We start from the raw sequence: 14,290 nt of genomic DNA, 5'->3' as shown, positions 1-14,290 counted from the left end.
ACATTTATGGATAGAACATTTAGCTAAACGTATTAAGAAATGTATAATAAAAAAGACATTTATCATTCTTCCTGGGGAACTTAAAGAAACAGAATAAAACATTTTCCCATCATTAAGAAAACTCCCTTAAAATATGGACAATAACAAAGCTGCTAAATTCCTTCCAGAATCTCTGTGTAGAGGAACAGTACCAAAAAAGATGTGCCACAGTTTCTGGATGATCCCCACAGAAAGTTCAACTAGTATTTATGCCTCTTTTAAATGTTACCATATAGTGACTGGCTGGGTAACATTTATGAAGAATTTTATATGAGATTTCCTTCACCTTGTTTACAATTAGATATTTATGGGATCATCCAGACTGTCTTCCAGGTGATATCTGGAACATGTCGGTTCCAGTAAGATATTATATATATGGGAGAGACATGATATCTTCTTGGAATAAACTACGTATTCTGTTATTGCTGTTACCAAGTTCCTGTGAAAAGCAGATTTTTCCCACTGCTGACTCAGCTGGATCAGGGAGAGTGACTGAGGTAGATATTGAACTGTCAGTGTTTTTATATAACATTAAAGTTCCTGAGGGTATGGCACCAAGCATCATTGAGAATTCCCAAGCACTGACTGGAAAATTATATAGTATAAGGGATTCATTTTAAGCAAGTGGTGCTCCCTCTTTATTAACCAGCTGAGCCACCAATAGGATCCCATTTTGGACCCAAGTTTCCAGGAAAAGTGATAATAAAAGTTTGTTGTTCCAGATGAGGTATTTGTGTAGTGAGAAGTTGTGTTTATAAATGAGGGTCCATGCTAAGAGGACCTGCTTATGGAAGGATGAAAGATTTACAGGGAGTTTTCCAACACTGTAATTACAATTTAAAATAAAATTAAAGCCACCAAAATGGGAGAAAATATGATATGGTATAAAATTCCAGATAGAGGTAGGGTTTTAAGAAAATGTTTAGCCCAAATAATTTTGAAAGTGTTATTTAAAGTAGAAAAGTCTAAAATGTTAAGCCCACCTGATTCATAGTTATTAATCACAACAGATTTTCTAATATAATGTGTACGGTTTTTCCATATAAAATTAAAGAGCATGCGGTCAATGTCTTTACTAATTTTCTTATCCAGATGTAAGGAGAGAGCAGCATATCCCGGGCGGTATATCCCTTCAGCTTTAGTAATTAACACTCTACCTTTCAGAGATAAATCCCTTTGCAGCCACTGGTTGAACTTTTTTCAGATTTTTTTTGTATAATCGGATTGAAGTTTGACGAGCATCTTGACTTTTGGTCTTTGGATATTAACAGTCCTGGGTATGTGACTTCTTATTTAACATAAATGATACAGATAGCATTTGCAGTGCATCCTTTTATTGCTAGCAATAGCTAGTGTTATTCTCTATACTTTCTATGAAAACCTGCAGTAAGAACGGAGCCAGGAGATTAGAAAACGATTTATAAAACTCTGCAGTTAAACCATCTGTGCCAGGAGATTTGTTGGCCTTAAGTGCAGAAATAGAATTACAAACTTCCTCCACAGTCAGAGGGCTGTCACAGTGACTTCTATCTTCCACAACAATAGTTTTTAGGTTTTCAATATTATTGAGAAACAGTGTTGAGACATCCTCATTATATTTTGAGTTGTACAGTTTAGTATAGAATTTGGCACAGAAATTTGAAATTTCTCTAGGATTGTCACAGACAATGCCATTAATATTTAGTTGATTTTGGATCTGTATTTTTCAAGTCTGAAAAAGCAGAATTTTGTTCTCCCTCCTCCAGCTACCTCTTCCTGGATCTTACAAAAGCATCCTCAGCCTTGTGTCGATATAAACCGTCCAATTTATTTTGAAGGTCTAGTAAAGTTAATTTATCTTCCTCTGAGATTTCTTCTTGATATTTCTCGTAATAAGAGGCAATTTTCCTTATCACTTCTTCCTCTTCAGCTTTCCTCGATTTAGTAATTTGACTGCCATATCTTTTCAAGAATTTGCATGCTTCAAATTTAAAAAGTTCCCAATTGGTACAAAAGGACTTCTCTGTGTTCGCTTTATTTCAATAATGAGCCATTAATTTATTAATCTGCGTGTTAACAATTTTATCTTTTAGTAAGGAGTTATTTAACTTCCAGTAAGAGAATTTATAAGGTATATTATCCAGTGTGAGCATTTGGATGTTAATGTAAATTGCTCTATGATCAGTGAGGGGGTGGCAAGTATATTAACAGTAATATTATCTTTATCAATACAGTCAGAAACAAACTGTCTTATTGCTCCAGGTAAAAAGTCTATCATCTGGAAATTTTTCTCTCCAAATATCCATAATATAAAAATTTCCCATGAATAACTGCATTATCTAAAGAGATGTTAAAGTCTCCACTAATTAAGAGGATTGAATTTGGGTATTTGGAGAGACAGAAATTAATTCTTTCTTCTAAGGAGTCAAGTAATTTATCATTTTCAGTTTTATCATTGTAACCATATATATTTACTGTAAAGAAAGTACTGTTATTGTATCTAATTATTGAACAAAGGTTCAATAATTAGACTGTATATTAGTTATATACAGTCTGTATAAGTGTGGTTAATCTAATGAAGATTTGTAAGGAGATGGCTGTGAATCCACAGCAGTTACACAGTGATTAGTAATGAACAGCCAGTGAGAGTGAGTGGATTTAAGTTCTAAACTTCCACAGCTATAGGATAAGGGGACCAGGTGCTGCACAATTAAGGTAATAGAACAGTAAAAGCGCTGAGTACCTAAGCTTAGAAAAAAGTATAGTATTTAACTATCTGCTTTGGTTTGAACATTGCTATTTATAGGTAGGTAGGTAGGTAGGTAGGTAGGTAGATAAATACACTCTTCAACAAAAAATAATACTTTAACCTGAAGGTGAATACACACACACACACACATATATACACATACACACATACATACACATACACACATATATACATATATACACACATATATATATATATATATATACACACACACGTGTATGTATGTATATATATGTATGTATGTATATGTATGTATGTATGTATGTGTATATATATATATGCCACCGTGCCACCGTGGGGGTGGTTAGCACTGTTGCCGCACAGCAAGAAGGTCCTGAGTTCAATTCCAACATCAGGCCGGGGTCTTTCTGTGTGGAGTTTGCATGTTCTCCCCGTGTTTGCGTGGGTTCCCTCCGGGTACTCCGGCTTCCTCCCACCGCCCAAAGACATGCAGCTTGTGGGGATAGGTTAATTGGATAATCCAAATTGCCACTAGGCGTAAATGTGCGAGTGAATGTGAGTGCGAATGGTTGTCTGTCCCTGTGTGTTGGCCCTGTGACAGACTGGCGAGCTGTCCAGGGTGTACCCCGCCTCTCGCCCTATGACAGTTGGGATAGGCTCCAGTGCCCCCCGCGACCCTGAAAAGGATAAGCTGAAGCGAATGGATGGATGGATATATCAGATCTTCAGCAAACCTCAAATGATTGTCCTGCAGGTAGGGGGATGTTTTGGCCGCTTTCCATACAGCATCTCTGTAAACCCGGGAGGTCAACTGCACAATGATGCCTCTGGGTCTGGTGCTATTTTGTTGCTTGTCTCCGAGTCGGTGTACGGTGTGGATGGCGTCAGGCAGCCTGTGATTTTGTTCTGCCAGAACAGATCAGCATATCTCTATCACCTTTCCCCTTACGTCTTCTTTCTCAGTCTCCTTGACTCCATGTAGTCTGAGATTCCACCTCCTGGAATATCTTTCCAACTCAGATATTCTCTGAATTGTTAGTGTTAGCAGCATAAATTTGAGGTTTTACCATTGCTCATGAACATTCTGTGCAGAAATCGGTAGAGAGCGTCTGTTCACTCCGCCATCTTTTCACGGCCCCCCAAAGGGACCTGATTCAGTGGTTTATAAGCAGCTAACGGCATTACATTTCTTCAGTAAAGAGTAATCTAACTAATTACTATTTCTATCGTTACAACACCGTTGCCGTTACTAACAAGAAAATGTGGTGCGGTCACGTTACTATTTTTCAACAAACAGACAGTTGAAGCTGTGTTCAGCTTACCGCATCTGATATCAGTTGCACGGAAGTAGGTGTAAGTAATCTGAACGCTACAGCTTTAAGCAGCTGCGCGCTCCCGCGGACGGCAATCACTTTCTGTCTGACGACTTATCAGTTTTTGGCACAACACCTGGAGCTAAGGGGACAAAACAATCGCATTAGTGCTGCTGTTTGACTGAGGAAGAATAAAGTAGCCATGGTAAGCCAACCACATGACCACTTCAAGATGACGAAGCAACAAGGTGATATATACCAATTTTTAAATTGTGTTGATAGGCCACGTAAGACCAGAGTCATGATAAACATTATATACGCGGCGTTTTTTCCTCAATAGTTTCATCACGTTTACTGTGGACAGCGCTAGCAAGCACTCTCTGCTTATGACCAAACAAAAAACAGCCCGTTCATGTTGGTAGAAAAATGCACCACGTCGACCAATCAAAAAATGATATGGCAACATGACATTTAGTTGTTTAGGAAGAGGGGGAAGTTTTAGGAGTGATGGCGAGAGAGAGAGAGAGTGAGTTGTGAGCGATTTGTGATGTTTAACGTGTTTGGAGTGTGTAGTTAGTGTGTTGTCTTGTGTAGTTAGTGTGTAGTGTTGTGGATAGTTTTATGTTGTGTGTCAGAACAATGAGGCGACTGCTGTCTCCAGGTAGAAACAGGAGAAACAGGTAGAAACCTGTAGTGTGCACAGAAATATTTGGAGTGGCACAAATAATTTGTGTAGGATCTTATTGAATGCAGAACACCTGATTGTTCTGTCAATAGTTTGAAATGGTTATTAAAAAAGGGGGTAAAAGGTAAATGGCAGCAAATAACATTGTTGTTTGCAAAACTTGTGCATATAATTTTAAAATTGTCAATTTATATTTGCATTTAAAGTTATGAAATATGATTCAGTAAACATGTTTGTGGTTGTTACAGTAAAAAAATATAACTTTTTCTACTCGGTAAAATATAGAGGTAAAATCAAAAGTAGTTAAAAATGGCCAATTATCCCCTGGAGCCCAGGGGGTTAAACTTTTTTTTTTTTAAAGTAAGGCAATAGTTACTTTTCAAGTTATAATTACTTTTAGAATCTTGTAACTCAGTTACTAAGTCATTTAAATTAACTTGCCAACACTGTTTATAAGGAAGTGAATCATTCGTGGGATTTGTGGAGCGTTTTGTTGGTGAGAGACAGCAAACCACAGATTGTTCTATTGAGAGATATGGAGCCAGAGAGGCAGAGGAGAGGTTCTGTCGTGTGGGAGTATTTTCGGTAGATTTTGATCAATTTTGGTTGGGTTTGCCAGCTTTGTGTTCTTGTTGTTTGTTTTTTGCGTGTTTATTTTGTAAAAAACTTAAATTGTCAAAAATCTGCTTTTCATAATATAAATATCATGAAATAACTTTAAAAATACTTCCATTTGGCTCTTTACATTTAATGTAATAAAAAATATATTTTATTTTTAAAGTAATCTTAAATGTTATTCTACAAATGTGCAGCAATTTAATGTGTTTATTCTTTTTAGCTGATAGTCTGTGGAACCCAGGACGACCAGATACCTGCATCTCTACCAGTTTCTGTGCACTCCAGCCTCTTCTGAGAGGGTTTTTTTTTAAGGCAGGAGAAATTACTCCATGAAAACAAGCAGACTCGGCCATCACACAGTGGAACAAATTCTCTTCTTAAATAAAAATGAAAAAGGGTTACCTTAAATGCATCATGTTTTTAATTTGCAAGTTCATAAGCATTTTCCCTTTCCAGTTCACAATCAATTCTGCCCCAGGTCAAAAATATGTATAAGAATATTGGCCTAATATAATATTATTAATAAACATACCTGTTCAGCTGTCCAGTGATTAATTGTATTAGTACATGGAGGCAGAGCCTCACAGCAGAAGCATACTCCATAATGTGTTGTACATTATAATGTGTATATTATATGTATTTTTAAATTATTACTATCTACCAACATCAAGAAGTCGCAAACAAAGAGAGACCACACCGTAAAACCATCGCCCTTTCCTCTCTTCCTCTCATTGCTTTTGCCACCTTTCCTTCATTTTGTGCCGTATTATACTCTTGATCTCTGTCCTACTAACAACAACAACAACAATAAACTTTATATTTATATTTATATATTTATATAGCACATTTAAAAACCAGTGGTATACCAAAGTGCTGAACATGTGAGAGGGTCAGATGTAAGTAAAAGAGAAAGATGAAGGCCATGGCAAAGTACCAAACATGTTAGCAGGTTAATGGCATTAAAAACACAGAAACACATAAAAAAGCATATTAGAACATTGTGTGTAAAATATAAAAGAGTCAAGAAAAATGTAAAATAATTAAAAGAGGTTAAGAATAGAATGAAGGTAGCAACAAGCATTAAACTAAGTAACAAACAAGCATTAACTGGTAGAAAAGGCGAGGTTAAATAAATAGGTTTTTAACCGCGATTTGAAAGATGGAAGAGGAATCGGACTCAAAGATGGCAATGGGGAGGTTATTCCACAGATCAGGTGCAGCCAAGGCAAACGTGTGGTCACCTCTAGTCTTCAGTCAGGTCTCGGCTGTACCAAAAGTGACTGGGAAGATGATCTTAGTGCTCTAGCAGGGCTGTATAGTCTAGTTTTGCCCTCATAAGAAATGTTCTTAGCCCAAGCCGCTCTCGATATTTTGTCTTTAATGTCATACCTCTGAACATTAACCTGACTTTGCAATCACTGTGTCTTGCGGCTTTGGTCCCAGTGATCACGCAGTGAGCACGCTGAATCTGCAAATCCTCATTTTCCAGAAGGGCAAGTTCTTTCTTTAAGCTGTACTGAATGCCATCATATAATTCCCCTCAGCACCTTCTTTAATTCCATATATATGGAGATTGTTGTGACGCAATCTTCCTTCCAGGTCCATGACTTTGGTCTGGAGAGTTTTCTGCTGGTCCAGACAGCAAATTAGCGTATCTCTCAGGTCCACAGTTACTGTCTCAAGTTTGCTCACACTTTGTTCTACTTCAGTTAACCTAGTGCCGTGATTAGGGATATCCACAATGACATCTCTTCAATTCAATTCAATTTTATTTATATAGCGCCAAATCGCAACAGTTGGATTCAGGAGACAGACAGCCTCAGTAGATCCTATAATAATAGATACAGAGAAAAACCCAACAATCATATGACCCCCTATGAGCAAGCACTTTGGCGACAGTGGGAAGGAAAAACTCCCTTTTAACAGGAAGAAACATCTGGCAGAACCACAATCAGGGAGGGGAGGGGCCATCTGCTGAGACCGGTTGGGGTGAGAGAAGGAAACCAGGATAAAGACATGCTGTGGAAGAGAGACAGAGATTAATAACAGATATGATTCAATGCAGAGAGGTCTATTAACACAAAGCGAGTGAGAAAGGTGACTGGAAAGGAAAAACTCAATGCATCATGGGAATCCCCCGGCAGCCTATGTCTATTGCAGCATAACTAAGGGAGGATTCAGGGTCACCTGGTCCAGCCCTAACTATATGCTTTACCAAAGAGGAAAGTTTTAAGCCTAATCTTAAAAGTAGAGATAGTGTCTGTCTCCCGAATCCAAACTGGAAGCTGGTTCCACAGAAGAGGGGCCTGAAAAATGAAGGCTCTCCCTCCCATTCTACTTTTAAATACTTTAGGAACAACAAGTAAGCCTGCAGAGTGAGAGCGAAGTACTCTAATAGGGTGATATGGTACTACAAGGTCATTAAGATAAGATGGGGCCTGATTGTTTAAGACCTTGTATGTGAGGAGCAGGATTTTGAATTCAATTCTGGATTTAACAGGAAGCCAATGAAGGAAAACCAATACAGGAGAAATATGCTTTCTCTTTCTAGTCCCTGTCAGTACTCTTGCTGCAGCATTTTGGATTAGCTGAAGGCTTTTCAGTGAGTTTTTTGGACATCCTGATAATAACGAATTACAGTAGTCCAGCCTGGAAGTAATAAATCCATGAACTAGTTTTTCAGCATCACTCTGAGACAGGATATTTCTAATTTTAGAGATGTTGTGCAAATGGAAGAAAGCAGTCTTACATATTTGTTTAATATGTGCATTGAAGGACATGTCTTGGTCAAAAATGACTTCAAGGTTGCTCACAATGTTACTGGAGGCCGAGGTAATGCCATCCAGAGTAAGAATCTGGTTAGATACCATATTTCAGGAATCAGAAAATATTTCAAGATTTTCAGGGCCGAGTACAATAACTTCCGTTTTATCTGAATTAAGAAGCAGAAAGTTAGCGGCCATCCAGGTCTTTATGTCTTTAAGACATTCCTGCAGTTTAACTAATTGGTGTCTGTTATCTGGCTTCATGGAGAGATAGAGCTGCGTGTCATCTGCATAGCAGTGAAAATGTATACTATGTCTTCTAATGATGCTGCCTAAGGGAAGCATGTATACTGTAAGCAGAATTGGTCCTAGCACTGAACCCTGTGGAACACCAGGATTGACCTTAGTGTGTGAAGAGGACTCTCCATTTACATGCACAAATTGGAGTCTATTAGATAGATATGATTCAAACCACTGCAGCGCAGCACCTGTATAATTAAATTAATTTGTGGCCACATTCAAAAGGACTTCTCCCTGTGACTTTGTCTTTAATAGCGTTTAATGAGTGGTCTTCACAAAAACTGCTTCTTCACTTAGTAGTTGACAACAGAATTTAATCTAGAGGTTTAAGATTACCATTAAGATTACCATTTCGTAATCTTAAACTAGCCAGCTGCATAAATTTGGGCACCCTAACAGAAAATTTACATCAGTATTTAATAGATCCACCTTTTGCAGAAATAACAGCCTCTAATTGCTTCCTATCGCTTCCAATGACAGTCTGGATTCTGGTTGAAGGTATTTTGGACCATCTCCAAAACATCTCCAGTTTAGCCAGTTTTCGTGGTTTTTGAGCATGAGCAGCCCACTTTAAGTCACACCATAGAATTTCAATAATATTCAGGTCTGGGGACTGACATGGCCATACCAGAACATTGTACTTGTTTCTCTGCATGAATGCCTTACTAGATTTTGAGCACTTTTTAGGATTGTTGTCTTGTGAAAATATCAGCCCCGGCACAACTTCAACTTTGTCACTGATTCTTGAACATTGTTCTCAAGAATCTGCTCATACTGACTGGAATCATGTGATGTTTGTGTAATGTATGTATGGTTGGGAGAGTAAGATGGCGCTGGCAAGGCTGGCAGCCTTAACCCGCTTGAGGCAGGCGTTGCCGATTTGCAACAGTTAAAAACTAACAACCTGATTCCCCCACATACATATTTTATGAGTTGTTTTTTTTTACTCAGAAGTATCACTGCAGGACTTGGTTGTGCATTAGCAACAAAAACTTAATTTGATCCTGAGAGGGTTACCCAATTTCCCTTGGGATGGATAAAGTATTATCAATCAATCAATCAATCAATCAACACCTGGTTACGCCAATCGGAAGTCACTAAAATCAATATTGAATCAGTGTGTAATTTTGCCAAAACAATGTCGGACTTTTAGTTTTCTCTGGTCCCCTCCCCAATCAGACCAGAGCTGCATCCCAATTCAGGGTCTGCAGCCTTAATGGTCCTCAAGGGCCGCGTACTCAAAGACCACTAAGGCTGGAAGTGCGAGGCTTGTAGGCTTGTGAAATGGGACGTCTAGCCTCCGTCGCGCTGCCCAGGTTGCCTAGCAACCATTATACTAACATCTGGAAACGTTTCATACAGCTTTGTTTGACAGAAATTAAGGAGAACATATTTTGTTCATTTGTTTCTACATGAGCTCTGTGTGATTTAATAAGTATCTGAGGCTGAGACCACAGGACTGTAAAACATGATTTTTGAGCTTCATTTCTGTACTGAACAGTCATTTTAATATTAGCTGGTAAATAACAATTAGCTAATGTTGTTCATGAGACTAAAGTCATCTCACTTTGGTAATGTAAATATAATATGGCCGATATTATAGTTATTATATTAATCATTATTAGTCATTACAGCAGTGAGTTTGAACTCCGTGTCAAATACTGAGCTTCAGTAAAGATTCAAGTTGCAGTTATTTATATTTCCTATCACCTTAAATCTTCACTTAAAGACAAGTATCTTTGACAGTGTATATATAGATGTATTATATATAAGAGACAAATATTGTTCATTTAATGTGTTGGCATTATTACATTTGGCTCAATGCTTACATATATGTGTAAAAAGCAAATGTACAAGCTGTGATAACTGTGTCTGATAGAATGAAGAGTAGACTGATATATTAAATATTCCTTTATTGGGTGAGAAAATCAGACCATGTCATAACTGCTTTAAGTCATACAGAATAGATATCAGAGCCTTAAACAGGCTGACTTCTGGTAAATGGGTCAAACTGGGCAGAAAGTCTACAAACACATAACATCCTTATAGAAAAAAAAAACATAACCCTACAACATGTGTCATCAATTTGATTGATGGCCCTAGCCTTGACCTTTTGACCTTACCGGAAGTACTCCAGAAGTGTCTAATCGATTCCATATGTGTGACTAATCGCATCCGGTGGGAAAAAAGGAGGGGTGGTTCCTGGGGGGAGGAAAAGTTCAGGGGGGTGACGCAGCAGATTTCTGATGAGTCAGTGGAGATCGGAGCGCATGCTGCATAGAGACAGACAGAATGATCGAGGCAGTTAGTTTTTTACAGACAAACTCATAATTTGAATTCTGTTTAAATGTTTCAGTATTATGACAATGATCTTGATAACCTTTTTCTCGGTAAAGAGCTATTTCTTTTTTCAATAGTGGCTTTATTTTTTTTCTTATGTTAATCTTATTACAGCCACAATAAAATAAAAACCTTTAAGATTATCTGACTAGTAACGGATTGCATTTATATTTATAGAGCCAGGTGGCGCTACACCAGCGCTTGTAATGAAAAGAAGGACTTTCTATTGCTTGTAGAGAGCCATTTCTTTTTACAATAGCGGATGTATTTTACTTTCTTATATTAACCTACAGGCCGCCCACTCGTCTCCTCGTATGTGTAAAAAAATATCCCTTAGTGAAAAAAGCGCAGCTCACATATTCCGAACTCTATCCCAAATAATTTATTAAAACACCTCGATGAGGTATTTTGGTTTGGTGCAGCCACTCCTTATCAGACCAAAAGTAAAGAGTTTTTCTTCATCTTTTGAGCTACTTTTACAACGGGTTTTCTCATTAACAGAAAATAGAATCCTTAAAAGAAAACGAACTTATTTTGCACACACCGCGGGCCAAGAAGGCGTCAACAACCGATCGATATTAGTATTTCTTAATGCTTGTAACCTAGCAAAGAATTTCATGCAGGCCTCAACTCCTAGTACATGTAAAATAACCCTTAGTGAAAAAAAAAGCGCCGCTCACATATTCAGAACTCAGAACTAAATAATTTTATTTAAACACCCCAATGAGGTATTTTGGTTTTGTGCAGCCACTCAAACCAAAGTAAAGAGTTTTTCTTCATTTTTATAGCTACTTTTACAACGGGTTTTCCCATTGACAGTAAATAGACAGAAACCTTAAAAGAAAATGGCCTTGTTTTACGCACATCAAGAAAGAGTCAGATGACCGTCGGTTCATCCCGGTCAATGCTTCCTCCGTCGGGTACCATAAACATATGAGAAAAACCCCCAGAGAATTTATTATTTTGTAGTGTGAGAGAGAGAGAGCGAGCGAACTGATCAGACTTTTCTACAAAACGTTATACCACTCTGGGTCAAGAGGGGCGATATAGCACGGACCGGTCAGATGACTACGCCGGATGGAAGCATAACCGGAAGCGTCCCAGGGACTTTCCCTTTGACATTCATCCTGCTTCATGATCAGCCGTTAAATGTTTCCTCAATGTTGCTGTAATGTAACAACAAAGTTAGTTTTTTTTTAAGATCAGACAGGGGTACAGTCCCAAAACATTCCTTACACGTTCCTGCAGTCACCGAATTAGCATCTGTGAGACAAATAAGCTTCAGGGACTGACTTGTTTTTAGAACCGACCTTTGACACTTGGATGTTGGCTTAATTTTTACCCAAAGAGTATCACGGTTCTGGGTCAGTTTGACACAGTATTTTGAGTTTTCATGTCTTGGTTTGATTTTGTATTTTTGGTTATCTTCTTGGTCTAGATTAGGGGTGGGCAATCTCAGTCCACGAGGGCCGGTGTCCCTGCAGAAAACCTCGGGACTTGCACCAGAAAATTAAAAAAAAAAACAGTAATTCTAGGAGGTGTTGGGTTTAGGGAAGTTACGCAAATTTGCGCAGGTTTAGTAAATCTAGTGTTAATCAAGAAACTGCTGCTGTGCTACATCCATAAATAATGAATAAATTAGGAGCTAAAGCTAAAAGGACAGTTTATTTGTACCATCTTCATGTGAACACATTCAAGAACATCACAGATGAAAGAAACATTAAAAACTTCCACACTACATGAAGCAAGAAAAATAGTTTTTTTTTCCAGGTAGTTTCAGAAAAAACAAAAACATCAAACACCTCCAAGACTCTCTTTGAAAGAACTAAAAACTTTCATTCTCATGGTCCAATCACGAGTGAACTCCCCGATGAAGCCTTGTGTGCTAAAACATGTCAGAGTTTTAAAGGTTCAACATGAGTTTCCAAAACGTTTTGCTGGAGAACAATGAACTATTTGACTGAGTTTCAATTATTTACAGACGAGCAAAACCAGGACAGAGAAAAAAGGACAAAACTGACTCAGTAAAACGACAGAAAATAAGATCCCATGTAAATGTATTATGTAGAAGTTCAGCCCAGCAACCAGTTCAGTTCAACACAAGTTTAAATGATTCTATCTGAACTCTGTGGAGCCTGATCTCAAGCTTTTTGAGTCTGACACTGAAACCAGAGGATCTTTCTGTCTCTTCAGATTCACTGTGATCCAGTGATGGGAGTGATTTCAGCCCTGAGTGATCACGCTGATGTTTGCACAGAGCAGACAATGAGGTGAATGTTTTGGCACATTGGTAACAGTGAAACAGTTTATTAGTAACGTGGGATCGTTTGTGTTCGGAGTATGATCTGAGATTCCTGAAGCTCTTGCCACACTGGTCACAGCTGTAGTTTCCTTCCATGTGTGCACGTTCATGAATGTTACAACTACTTGATTGTGAGAAGCTTTTGTCACAGTGTCTGCACTTGTATGGTTTCTCTCTTGTGTGGACTCGTTTGTGTGATTTAAGCTGACTTGCAGTGGTGAAGGATGACCCACACTGATCACAGAGGTGCTGTTTAACCCCACTGTGAATCAGTTCATGTTGTTTTAAGTCACTTGAAGTGGTGAAGCTTCTCCCACATTCTTTGCAGTATTTCAGTTTGTCTCCAGTGTGTCTACGTTGATGTATTTTTAGGGCGGCTTGCCAACTGAAAGTTTTTCCACAGAGGTCACAACGAAAGTCTTTCCCACCACCACAGTGATGACAGGGTTGAGAACTGGATCCATCTGTGTCGCTCTGCTTCTAAACAAAGACACAAAGACAGTGTAAGTCAGTCCTTCAACACTTTTATCCTGAACGTCGCCTGAAATAAAGAGCATCTCTGCAGACGTCCAATTACATTTTACTGTTTCAGTTAACACACTCAGTTTACTGGGCTGCAATAACTACAATACTACCACCATAATACTAGAGTAATACTAAAATCATAACTGAAATGAAAATCTGAATAATCACTCAGAGCTACGTTCACACTGCAGGCGAAAGCGCATCAAATCCAATTTTTTTGACCCTATGCGACCCATATCTGATCATTGTATGACAGTGTGAACGAAATCCGATATTTTCAAATCCAATCTGGGTCACTTTTGTATGTGGGACAGAATCCGATACATGTCCGATGTTTTAGAAAGCGACTGCTGTTTGAACGGTCATGCTGCATTAAATCCGTCTTTTATGTCACTGATACAAGACAGACGGCAATTATCAGCGCCGGAGAAGCACCCGAGACGACATTGTGAACGCTTCCTGGCCATCCAGTGTAGATGTCAGTGAAACTGTTGGGAAGACAACGTTGGAGAAACGTGAACATTTTATTTGTACTGTATAATCTGCACATTCTGACAGAAATCTGCAACTATCCTTTGAAGCACCGCTCCTCTAAAAAATAATAAATAAACTAATAACTTAAAGCAAAAATTGGGAAACGTAAAGTCCGAAGTCTTTATATTAAGGGCCATCAGTCAAACAATATTGTTTGGT

This window comes from Neolamprologus brichardi, chromosome 9 (assembly GCF_056152115.1).
Source record: "Neolamprologus brichardi isolate AB-2024 chromosome 9, ASM5615211v1, whole genome shotgun sequence".
Lineage (NCBI taxonomy): Eukaryota > Metazoa > Chordata > Actinopteri > Cichliformes > Cichlidae > Neolamprologus > Neolamprologus brichardi.
The sequence above is the reverse complement of the archived record's forward strand: the minus strand, read 5'-3'. Positions refer to the sequence as shown.